Genomic DNA, 13,792 nt, shown 5'->3' on the forward strand with positions numbered 1-13,792 from the left:
AATCATCTTACTAATCATCATTAATAATTAAAAGCAATGTAATAATCATCATCAATAATTGTGAACACTAAAAATAATCATCATACATACATGAAATGTAGAGTCTAAGTAATCTCATCACATAATAAACTGAATCCATAGCACAATATCTGATAATCTCAAAAGAATGCTGCTAACCAACAATATAAAACTAGTTCTAAAATAGTTTAGCAATGATAACAAAATGTGAACCAGGGGCGGGCACTACACATATTCATTGTGACATTGTATTATGATATTTGAGTTACTAAATTCTTGTTATATTGATTTTTTCCACACGGATTCAACAAAAGGAGATTTGATATTGATTTCTATTAAATAGATAACATATAGGGATATTGGAATATTTGGAACTTTTACTTCTCTGGAGGCTCAGTAGTTTGTTGGCTTGAAAGAGCATACAACTGCAATGCCCTTCTGGATCTTTTGTATGTTTGTACATGTGCTCTACAATATTTTTGGTTGGTATAATGTGTTATTTTTAATTAGCTTTCAATTTTTTTACAGAATCTACAAATCATCTACAATAGTAAGGCAAATTATAAGTTAGCTGATATCATCTAGAATTGATTAGATAAGTGGCAGTGCATATGAAGAGGCAAAAAAATAGAAATGGCAAAGCAATCATGACCAAAATATTCTTCTAGGTACTTCTTCTTCAACAAAAAAGAGGTCATTATTTTTTTTTTCTAAGTCTAGCCAATTGAAATATGTGGACTAACTGACTCATGATGAGTTTCTAAGGTAGGCATGTGATGTGAGACCCCACAAAAGCCCATTGAACTAATGTGGAGAAGAAGAGATGGAAAGTTCCTTATATTGTTTAGTAGATCACAAATAACTGCTCTTGGGCAATGAGTAGATCACACAAAGAGCTCATTTTATTTGCAAGTCGAGTCAACAAATTTGTTGAGTAACTAACTCATGATGGGTTTCTAATGCAAGCATGAGATGTGGTACCCAACAAGAGTTCACTGCAGTAATCTACAGAAGAAGAGATGGAAAGTTCCTTATAACCTATTCTCTACACCACAAATAACTTCTCTTAGCCAATTAGTAGACCACTTAACTAACCAAGTGTTTGAATTCTATGTTTTTAGGCTATGACTTGATCATCTGTAGTTCAATCTAATGGAGTATTTAATTTCGTGCAGTTCTTTCCTTTTCCATTCTTTTTGCTCTTGCTTGTCAATAATCTGTTTGTTCATTCTTGTCAAAAAAATTTATGACTGTTTAATTTTATTTTGAAATTTCATTTTCTTTGTGTATAGTGTGCAAGTTGGTCCTTTTGTTTACTTTTGATTTTTTATCTTTATTCATTCTATATTTATTTTTTCTTGGTGTGTGTGTTACATTCTTTTAGCAGAGTGAAGAGGAGGTGGATAAATGGAAGATGTAGTCCTAGTGCACAAAATCTTCTACTAGGTAATTCTTATTAATGCTTTTAAATTCTAGAATGAATGTTTTTCTATTTTTTGAATATTGGCATACACTCATTTGTTCTATTAAGTATTCCTTATTGGAACAACATAGGTAGACATTTCCTCAACTATGATTTTGAAAATGACACACCAACTTTGGTATATGCCACCATATTCACTGTGACATTGTAATTTGATCTTTGTGTGACTAAATTCCTGATATATTGATTTTGTTCATGTGGATTCAACAAAAGGACATTCAACATTGATTTCTATTGAATAGATAACATACAAGGATATTGTAGTTTTTGGAAATTTTACTTCTTTGTAGGCTCAGTAATTGTTGATGACAGAGAGCATACAACTGCAATACACTTATGGATCTCTAGTATGTTTTTAAATGCCCTACTCTACAATCTTTTTGGTTTGTATAGCGTAGTATTTTTATTAGCTTTCAATTTTTTTACGAAAGCTAAAAATCATCTACAATAGTAAGGTAAATCATAAGCTAGCTAACATCTTCTAGAATAGTAAGCTAACTGAGAGAAAAATATTCTTCTAGGTACTTCTTCAACAAGAAACAACTCATTTTTTGTTGTGAATCTAGTGAATTGAAACCCATTGAGTAACTGACTCATCATGAGTTTCTAATGCAGGAATGTGATGGAAGACCCAACGAGTATTAACTGAGCTAATCTAAAGAAGAATAGATGGAAAGTTCCTTATAACCTCTTCACTAGATCACAAACAACTACTCTTAGGCAATTGTAGACCACATAACTAACCAAGTGTTTGAATTCTATGTTTTCAAGAAATGACTTGATCATTTGCAGTTCAATTTAATGGAAAATTTAATTCTATTCCATTTTTTCCTTTTTCCTTCTTTATTTTGCTTGTCGATAGTATCTTTTTCCATTTGATGCAATTCATTTATGAGTGTTTCATTTATTTTGAAATTTCATTTCCTTTGTGTATAGTGTGCATGTTGGTTCTTTTGTTTAGTTTTGATTTTTCATCTTTTTATTGAATCTATCATGTGTGTGTGTGTGTGTGTGTGTGTGTGTGTGACATTCTTTTAGTAGAGTGAAGAGGAGGTGGATTAAAGGAAGAGGAAAATCCATGGTGCGCAAAATCTTCTTCCAGGTGATTCTTATTAATGCCTTTAAATTCTAGAATGAATTCTTATCCATTTTTTTGAACGCTGGCATATACAAATTTGTTCTATTAATTTTTCTATATTGGAACAAAATAGGTAGACATTCCCTTAACTAGGATTTTGAAAATGATGTACCAACTAAGGTACATGCACCCATATTCACTGTGACATTATATTTTGATATTTGAGTGACTAAATTGTTCATATATTGATTTTTTCCATATGGATTATACAAAAGGAGATTCAACATTGATTTCTATTGAATAGATAACATACAGGGATATTGGAGTATTTGGAACTTCTACTTCTTTGCAAGCTCAGTAGTTTGTTGGCCTCAAAGATCATACAAATGCAATGCTATTTTGGATCTCTGGTATGTTTGTACATGTCATGCTCTAAAATCTTCTTGGTTGGTAGAGTGTGGTTTTTTTAATTAGCTTTTAATTTTTTTACAAAAGCTACAAATCATCTACAATAGTAAGGTAAAGTATAAGCTAGTTGATATCATCTAGAATAGTATGCTAATTGATTAGCTATGTTGCAGTGCATATAAAGAGGCAAAAAAAGGAAGAGGCAAATCAACTAAGATAAAAAATTCTTCTAGGTACTTCTTCTTCAACAAGAAATAGCTCATTATTTTTTGTTGCAAGTGCATTCAATTAAAATATGTTGAGTAACTGACTTATAATGAGTTTCTAATGCAGGCATGTGATGTGAGATCCCACAAGAAGTCATTGATCTAATCTAGAGAAGAATAGATGGAAAGTTCCTTATAACCTCTTCACTAGATCACAAATAACTTCTCTTAGGCAATGAGTAGACCACATAACTGACCAAGTGTTTGAATTCTCTAATTTCAGGCAATGACTTGATCACTTTTAGTTCAATTTAATGGAGAATTTAATTCTATTTTCTTCTATTATTTTTCTTTCTTTCTTTTCTTGATTGTCAATAATACTTTTGTCCATTCTTCACAATTATTTTATTAGTGTTTATTTTATTTTGAAATTTCATTTTCTTTTTGTCAATAAAGCCACAATGCACAAAATCCTCTTCTAAGTGACTCTAATTAAAGTTTTTAAATTCTAGAATTAATTCTTATCTATTTTTTTAATATTGGCATATATTTATTTGTTCTGTTAATTGGAACAACATAGACAAACATTCCCTTAACTAGGATTTTGAAAAATGATGCACCACTTTGGTACATGCACCCATATTCACTATGACATTGTATTCTAATCTTTGAGTGACTAAATTCTTGATATATTGATCTTTGACACATGGTTTCAAGAAAAGGAGAGTTGACATTGATTTCTATTGATGAATAGATAGCATACATGGATATTGAAGGATTTTGGAACTTCTAATTCTTTGCAGGCTTAGTAGTTTGTTGACCTCAAAGAGCATACAACTACAATGCCCATCTGGATCTCTGGCATGTTTGTATAGGTCCTGATCTACAATCTTTTTGGTTTAACTAGCTTGGTATTTTTTATTATCTTTTAAAGTTTTTAGGGAACCTGCAAATCATCTACAATATTAAGCTAAAGCATAAGCTAGTTGATATCATCTAGAATAGTAATCATACTAATTAACTAAGTGGTAGTTCATATGAAGAGGCAGTAAAAGGAAGTGGCAATGAAATTGAGAGAAAAATGTACATCTAGGTACTTCTTTAAAAAAAAGTGTTCATTATTGTTTTTTGTGAGTCTAGTCAATTCAAATTTGTTGAGTAACTAACTCATGATGAGTTTCTAATGCAGGCATGAGATCGGTAACCAAAAAGAGTTCATTGAACTAATCTAGAGAAGAAGAGATCTAAAGTGTCTTATAACCTATTCACTAGATCACAAATAACTACTCTAATGCAATGAGTAGATCACATAATTAGTCAAGTGTTTGAATTCTATGGTTTAGGAAATGACTTGATCATCTACAGTTCAATTTAATGAAGGATTTAATTCTATTCCATTCTATCCTTTTTCATTCTTTATGTTGTTCCCTATCAATATTCTCTTTGTTCATTCTTGTCAATGTATTTATGAGTGTTTGTTTTATTTTGAAATTTGATTTTCTTTGTGTATAGCATGCACTCTAGTCCTTTTGTTCATCTTTGATTTATCATCTTTATTTTTATTTTTCATTTTTGTGTCTGTGTTGCATTCTTTTAGTAGAGTGAAGAGGAGGTGGATAAAAGGAAGAGCAAAGCTAGTGCACAAAATCTTCTTCTAGGTGATTCTTACTAATGCTTTTAAATTCTAGAATGAATTCTTATCTATTTTTTTCAATATTGGCATATACTCATTTGTTTTGTTAATTATTCTATTTTGGAACAACATAGGTAGATGTTCCCTCAATTAGGATTTTGAAAATGATGCACCAGCTTTGGTGCATGCACCCATGTTTACCGTGACATTGTATTATGATGTTTGAGTTACTAAATTCTTGATATATTAACTTTTTCCACTTGGATTCAACAAAAGGAGATTCAACATTGATTTATATTCAATAGATAACATAAGGGATATTGGAGCTTTTGAAAATCTTGTTTCTTTGTAGGCTCAATAGTTTGTTGACCTCAAAGGGCATACAACTACAATGCCCTTTTGGATCTTTGGTATGTTTGTAGATGCTCTGCTTTGTAATCTTTTTGGTAGGTATAGCATGGTATTTTTTATCAGCTTTCAATTTTTTTACAAAAGTTTCAACTCATCTACTATAGTAAGGTAAAAGCCTATAAGTATAAGCTTGTAGATATCATATATAATAGTAAGCTAACTAATTAGCTAAGTGGCAGTGCATATGAAAAGGCAGAAAAAGGAAGTGTCATAGCAATTGAGAGCAAAATATTCTTCTAGGTACTTCTTCTGCAATAAGAAGGAGCTCATTATTTTTTGTTGCCAGTCCACTCAATTGAAATATGTTGAGTAATTGACTCATGATGAGTTTCTAATGTAGGCATGTCATGAAAGACCTCACAAGAGTTCATTGAACTAATTTGGAGAAGAAGAGATTGAAGTTCCTTATAAACTATTCATTAGATCACAAATACCTATTCTTAGGCAATGAGTAGACCACATAACTAAGCAAGTGTTTGAATTCAGGGTTTTAAGGCAATGAATTTATCATCTACAGTTCAATTTGATGGAGGATTTAATTCTATTTTGTTCCATCATTTTCCATTTTTTCTGCTCTTTCTTGTCAATAATCTTTTTGTCCATTCTTGTCAAAAAAAATTATGAGTGTTTGTTTTTTTTTGAAATTTCATTTTCATTGTGTATAGCATGCACACTGGTCCTTTTGTTTAGTTTTGAAATTTTTTACCTTTGCTTGTTCTATATTTTATTTGGGTGTGTTTGATGTGTGGGTTTGTGTGTGTGTATGTGTGTGTGTGTGTGTGTTAGATTCTTTTAGTAGAGTAGAGGAGGAGGTGGATAAAAGGAAGAGGCAAAGCGATAGTGCACAAAATCTTCTTCCAAGCGATTCTTATTAATGCTTTTAAATTCTAGAATGAATCCTCTCTTTTTTAACATTGGCATACACTCATTTGTTCTATTAATTATTCTATATTGGAACAAAACTAGCATACATTCCCTCAAGTAGGATTCTAGAAATGATGCACCAGCTGTGGTACATACACCAAGATTCACTATGAAATTGTATTTCGATCTTTGAGTGACTAAATGCTTGATATATTGATCTTTGACACATGGATTCAAGAAAAGGAGAGTCAACATTGATTTCTATTAATGAATAAATAACATACATAGATAGTGGAGGTTTTTGGATCTTCTACTTCTTTGCAGGCTCAATAGTTTGTTGACCTCAGAGAGCATACAACTGCAATGTTGTTCTAGATTTTTGGTATGTTTGTACATGCCCTACTCTACAATCTTTATGGTTGGTGTAGTATTGTATTTTTATTGGTTTTCAAAAATTTAATGGAAGTTGCAAATCATCTGCAATAGTAATCTAATGCATAAGTTGGTTGATATCATCTACAATAGTAAGCTAACTGATTAGCTAAGTGACAGTGCATATGGAGATGCAAAAAAGAGGAAGTGGCAAAGAAACTTAGAGAAAAATGTTCTTCAAGGTACTACTCAACAAGAACAAGCTCATTATTTTTTATTGCAAATCTAGTCAATTCAAATATTTTTAGTAATTGATTCATGATGAGTTTCTAATGTAGGCATGAGATGCGAGACCCCATAAGGGTTCATTGAACTAGTCTTAAGAAGAAGAGATTGACAATATTCATGGGCTTCAAGTTAGAAGAATTTCAAAATAGAGAATGGAATTTCAATTTCTAGCATTAAGAGGTTTTAAAAGCTTTAAAGATTTATTAGTTGGGTGTCATTGTTTTACTCATAAATAAACTGAGTGGATTATCTATGAACTATAATTATAAAACAAAACTTTTAGGATTATCTGTAAGCTTTATTAGTACAAAGAATTTACATCTTTCTTGTGTATGTCATTCATTGCATGTCAAACATGCTTTCCTTTTTCATGCTTGTGCATTCATGTTGATTCCTTGTTCCATCTTTTGTTCATTCTCTTAGGCTTTATTAGTTATATTCTTAGTTGTAGGAGCTTGATGGGTATGTTTAAGTTATTCATTTTTATGAAAATTCAAAATGAGTTATGTGGATACAATTTTCATGGGCTTCATGTAAGTAGAATTTCAAAATAGAGAATGAAATCCCAATTTCTAGCATTGAAAAGTTTTAAAGGATTTGAAGATTTATTAGTTGGGTGCCATTGCTTTACTCAGAAAGAAATTGAGTGGATTATTGGTGGACTGTAATTATAAAACAAAACTTTCAGGATTATCTGTAGGCTTTATTAGTACAAAGAAGTTACATCTTTGAAGTTGATGAGGTTGTCATGAAAGAGTAAAATCGGGATCTACGACATTTTAGATTGTTTTCATGACTATTTTTTTCATTTCTTTGTATTCCGTTCATTGCATGCCAAACATGCTTTCATTTTTTTTTATTGTGCATTTATGATGATGCCTTGTTCTGTCTTTTGTTTTTTCTCAATGTTTGTTTTGTTCTAGTTTCTTCATTTTTCTTGTGTAAGAGTGCTCACTGGTCTGTATCTTCATCTTATTCATTTTTTCTTTTTCTAACATGTTTTGGTGTTATGTTTTTTCGCTGAGTATAAGAAGAGGAAGAAAAAAGGAAGAGGTCGAACAACCATGGGGAAAATGTTCTTCTAGGTAATTCTTCAGAAACAGAAAAAAAAGCTCAATAATACTTGTTGCAAATCTAGTCAATTCAAGTTGACTTGATAGAATTTGTAAAGGACTTTCATCTTGGATTAAAATAATTTAGTCTTAGTAATTTTCATCCTCTTGATGAGGACTTAAACTTTTCTCCTTTTCACACCACTAATACATTGCAATCTTTTCTCTATTTTAATAGTCTTGAGACCATATTCTATCAAATTTTTTTATACACCCTTTGTATTATCATGGTCTACTAGCCTTGAAGTTGTAAGCACTGCTCATTTGACATTTAAATGGAGGATAATGTTATGGTTTATAACTACCTCAATATTTATTACATGATCCTATGCCTAAGCAATGACGTCAAGAAATTTAAATAATCTACAGGAGAAAGAAACTACCATTATTGAGATATTCATTGGACTCATTATTATGAGAAATTGAGTTATTAAGTTATCCATATTATCACTTGTTAGAAGGATACAATAGTCCTCAATGAGAGAATAGTGGGAAGAATGTCAAAAGACTCATTAGGAAAGATGGCATTAGAAAACTCAAAATCTAATGTGTTACCTTAAATAAGTCTGAAATTCATGACCATGATGAAAAATGAATATGGATATAACTTATCATCATGGTTGAAAAACTTGCCAAAGCCAAAAACTTGTCAAGTCTGAAAAAAAATATTAGGAAAAACTCAGCTAGTTTTTGGAAAAACTCGGCTAGTTTTGAAAAAATCAGAAGATACATCCAAAGAGTCAATAAATGAGAACACAAAATAAAAAATCTTAGTCTAGATATATTTAAACACAAAGTGGGTACAAATTTACAATCCTATTTGGATTACTGATGGCTGGAAGTAGAATAGTAAATAATTTATGTGAAAATTAAAAGTAAATGCATCATTACAATTTCATCTTCCTCTTCCTATCTCTCGTAAAAATAAGGGGATAGGTAGAACTAGAGGGTCTAGTCCTAGAAGTTTTCACTAGGCATGATTGTGACTCCTTGCTCAATATGTGTGACTTAGTTAGTGGCTCATCTTCCATTCTGGATGTAGCTTTGCCTCTAGCTTCTCCTAGAACTAACAATGATTGCTCATTCAACTCAATGTCATTCAATGTGAACCCCTAGCCTCCTTAGCTTTCCCCTCCAAATTATTGATGTCATCCTCTTCAAAAACTACCTCAAATCCACTTTAATTCTACCTTAATTTTGATTCAAATCAATAGAAATCAGTTTAAAAGTGTTTGGTAGATTATTCTCCCTTTCTCATCAAAACTAAGACCAAATTTTTAACAAAAACTTGTTGAGCAAGTACTTAGTGAGTTTTTTCCGAAAATTTGGCAAGTTTTTGGTACCAATTTTAGTTGTAAAAAATCACCAAGCAAGAAAATTTGGTCAGTTTTTGTAACTATGTGAATACTGTATTAGTTTCTATAACTCTGTGAGTACTCTAGGCAGTAGTACATCAATCATAACATCTAGAAACTGACTTAAGACTTAATTAGTGGAAAAGAAATGCAAAGAAGATGAACCAAAAGTAGAGGGAATAAGATGTTCAATGTAATAAAATGCCATTTAATGTTATTGGAAAGAGATATTATAGAATCATAGATACCTCATTTGGCTTATATGAATGGGTTTATCATTGTGAGATTCTTATGACTTTTATATTAGAAGAGAGATGTGGTTCTATCTCATCATGAACTTTTAATTCCTTGCACACAAAAAAATTTTTAGTTTCCCCCTGTTTAGGATCCATCTTAAAATCGAGGCTACAATGCTCTTAGATAGCTTACAAAAAGCAATAGTGTTAGTACCAGCATGATAAAAATGGGCAATATTGTCACATATATTAAAGGAAAAATGATATAGAAGGAAGCAAATTTTGACCAAATTTTTAGGATATCAATGTGTATATAATGTTTGTCAAGGTGAAGACATTCAACTTTATATAACCAATAGAAAGAAATAATCATCAGTACATGTATTACAAAAGGCTAGAATAGTAGAGGATGAGGAAATTATCAAAGATGAAGGTGAAACTCTTTGAATAGGAGCAAAGTAGATGAAGAGGTGGTTCGTCAAAGGAGGAAAAGAAATAGCAACAGTGAAGAAGTGGCAAGGACTAGATGATGGAACTCAAGAAATGCATGAACTAGGAGAAGCATAAGGGTAAAAGCATCGATTTGTGTCACCGTTTGTGGTACAAAAACTTTTTTTGGTCAAATCTCATTTCTCTATCAAAACTCAATTTAAAAAAAAAAAACTAAAAATACCCTTTTATAGATCTCAGATTCAATATCATAATTATATAAATTTTGGAGTGTTTTGATTAGTTATAATATGTTATAATCTCAAAATATTATAAGTTGATATTTCAACATTTTAGAAGATGCTCTCTAAAAAAAATGAAAAAAAATAGTAAATCATATCAAAAAAATAAAAAAATTATATTTATCACTAGAGGATAGAATCCTCTTCATGAATATGCAATTTTTTTTCAAGAAGGTATAGATTTGATATGAAAGTTTTGATGGGAGGAAAAAAACTGTTGGATTCTGACAATGTCAAACTTGAGTACTTATAACAAAGAAAATATACATCAAAAACAATTATTTCTTTTTTTGTTCACTAGCTATACATGTCATCTATAAAATATTTTCAAATCAAAACAAAAATAGATGATTTGCACATACTTCTTTGATAGGAACTACATCCTATATTTTTTACAATTAAAAAAGGGATTTCAAAATAAAATAAAATGAATAAATTTTTAGTCAAAAAAATTATAAAAATTATAGGCATAAAATTCATACAATTCTACACGTTTCATCGATTTATATCATCTTCATATTTTAAACAAAATTACCATTTTTTTTTCATTAATGTTGAACTATCACATTCTGATATCACGTTTCTTTATAAAAGGTGACACATGTTTGTGCTTTTATGCATAAGGATGAATGGAATCAAAGTTTATTCAACTCAACAATAATAAAAAGTTAAAGGTATTACTAATTTAACATCTACCTTGATAATAAAAGATCCTCTCTTTCAAAAGACACATGTATACCAAAAAGCGAGGGAAGCTGCCATACATTGGAAAAGTGATGGGGACACAACCCAAGAACAAAATGGGCACAACAGAAAAGGGGAAATTATATTAACTAAGAAAATAAGCTAGTACAAATAGTACAGAGAAAATAAACTTCAAAACATGCCCTAAGGGTTTACAATAGCATAAATCTGGAGATAATTTCTCCTTTTAGTACCTCCTCTCAAACTCCACTCCGAACTGCCTTTTAAAATGCCAGGAATCTCCTTAAATAGACCTCAGAGGGTTAAGGACTAGGAGTACATTCTAAAAAGTGCTAGTAGGCATCCACCAACCAAATAGAAGGTTCCAGAAGTTGTGTTAGAAGTCGGTGCAAATCTAGAAGAATCCAGAAACGGTAACCAAACTTCTAGGAAGCATAACTTTTGAACCGTAGCTCTGATTGACGAACCATTTACATTTTCAAAAAGCTCTCAAAGCGCTCTATAGCCTTATGGACAGCTTTGCTCATCCCCCATTTTTGTCCCTTTTCGAGGTCATTTAATGCCCCTAACCTGACTTTGAAGCATTCTTAGGAGGTGTCCAAAACTCAAAAAATTGCAATAACTTTCAAACCGTGGGGCCTTTTGACTTGATTCTTTTTTTGGAATGCTCTAAATCACAATTACATTCATCTGGCCAATTCACACCTTTGAGGTCACCAAAATGATGGCCAAATTGCATGCTCCTATTTTTTTTAGATTTTCTAGCACATTGATAGTTGAATTGTGAGAGTTGGAACCTTTATTTGACCCAAATGGGTGTCCAAAAATGAAAACACATGAAACAGAAACTAAGTCTAAGTAGATTTTTTTTTTGGGTGACACGGGATTGCCCTTATACCTTTGGATGCTCCTGCATCAAAAAGTCTCTAGTGTTGAGAGCGCTAATTGATTTAGCATTCACGTGGTTCTTTTTAGCTTACATTGGTATTTGTTGTAGCTTGTGGTAGTTTGGAATTGTTATTGCATGCAATAGTGAGTCACTATTGTACAATTTTGGCTTTCTAGTTTGCTGATAGATTAAGGACTTTTCCTTATATTTGAGGTAGAGAGACATCTCTATATGAAGTAGCAAGCTTTTTTTGTTGCTTGGATTATGATGAGAATGACGTGCATGATATATTGGAACTCAAAAAATGCATGAAGTAGGAGAAGCGTAAGGATGAACAGAATCAAAGTTTTTTCAACTCAACAATAATCAAAATTTAAAGGTATTACTAATTTGAAATCTACCTTGATAATTAAAATCCACTCTTTCAAAAGGCACATGGATACCAAAAAGAGAGGGAAGCTGCCATACATTGGAAAAGTCTCTAGTGTTGAGAGCTCTAATTGGTTTAGCATTCTGAGACACAACTCTTTTTAGTTTAGGTATTTTTCCTAGCTTACGGCAGTTTGGCATTATTTTTGCATGCAATAGCGAGTCACTATTCTACAATTTTGATTTTCTAGTTTGTTGATATATTAAGGGATTTTTCTTACATCTGGGGTAGAGAGACATCTCTATATGAAGTAGTAAGCTTTTGTTGTTACTTGGATTACAATGAGAGTGGCATGCATGACATATTGGAACTCAAGAAATGCATGAAGTAGGAGAAGCATAAGGATGAAGGGAGTCAGAGTTTCTTCAACTCAACAATAATCAAAATTTAAAGGTATTACTAGTTTAACATCTACCTTGATAATAAAAGATCCACTCTTTCAAAAAGCACATGTATACCAAAAAGAGAGCAAAGCTTCCCTACATTGGAAAAATCTCTAGTGTTGAGAGGTCTAATTGGTTTAGCATTCTAAGACGAGGTTCTTTTTAGCTTGCATTGGTATTTGTCATAGCTTGTGGCAATTTGGCATTGTTATTGCATGCAACCGTGAGTCATTATTGTACAATTTTGGCTTTCTAGTTTGCTAATAGATTAAGAGCTTTTTCTTACATTTGAGGTATAGAGACATCTCTATATAAGTAGTAAGCTTTTGTTGTTGCTTACATATTATGATGAGAGTGGCATGCATGACTTAATTGATTATAAAGATAATTTAATGATTTCTAATAGATATTAGTTATTTTGTTCCTTTGTAATATAAATCTATAGATAAAATAGTTTTGATTCGGGGGACCTTTTTTCTCTTAATCTTTCAGTTTTCACAGTGTTCTTTCTCTTAAGAATGAATGTTTTGATTATCTTTCTTTCATGTTCATTTTTTCGATAAAATTATGATTATGGTGTTAGTTATTTGAATCCTTTTGGCTTGAGTAAATGACTCGTGGAATATGATTCCAATGCAGGCATGATCTGAGATTGCTTAACCGATGCTAAAAAGAAAGACGGGAAGTTCCTTATAATCTATTTGGTATATGAGTAGATGACATAGCTAACCAGTTGTTAAAATTTTTTCTGATGTTTCTATTAGTTTCTTTTACTGTAATATCTTAGAGATGCTTAGCTGAAATTGAATAAGAATAGGTTTATTGGATAATGTTCTCTAAAACACTGCACGGGCAAGATTGGTCTACTTTGACTAATGATAGTCCATATTGTTCTATTTTTAAAAAAATTATGAAATGCAAGTACCAAAAGATTTTTAGGAATCTAACTTATAAAATCTCCCTTTATTTTATTGTTTCTAATTCGCTACATATTTTGAACTTTTACATTATGTAATTATTTTGTCACTAGTTTAATGCAAGAGTTGTCTGACAATGTAGGTATTGGTAGCAACATATGCATCAACATGCTCTTTTGGACATTTTGTATTTGACAATGCGGGTATTCTGTTGTTTATTGCCTTTCAAACATTTTACCAAACCTACAATTCATCACCAATAATATGTTTCAA

The sequence above is a fragment of the Cupressus sempervirens genome, chromosome 4 (genome assembly GCF_028749045.1).
Source record: "Cupressus sempervirens isolate cs-2001-9-10 chromosome 4, ASM2874904v1, whole genome shotgun sequence".
NCBI lineage: Eukaryota > Viridiplantae > Streptophyta > Pinopsida > Cupressales > Cupressaceae > Cupressus > Cupressus sempervirens.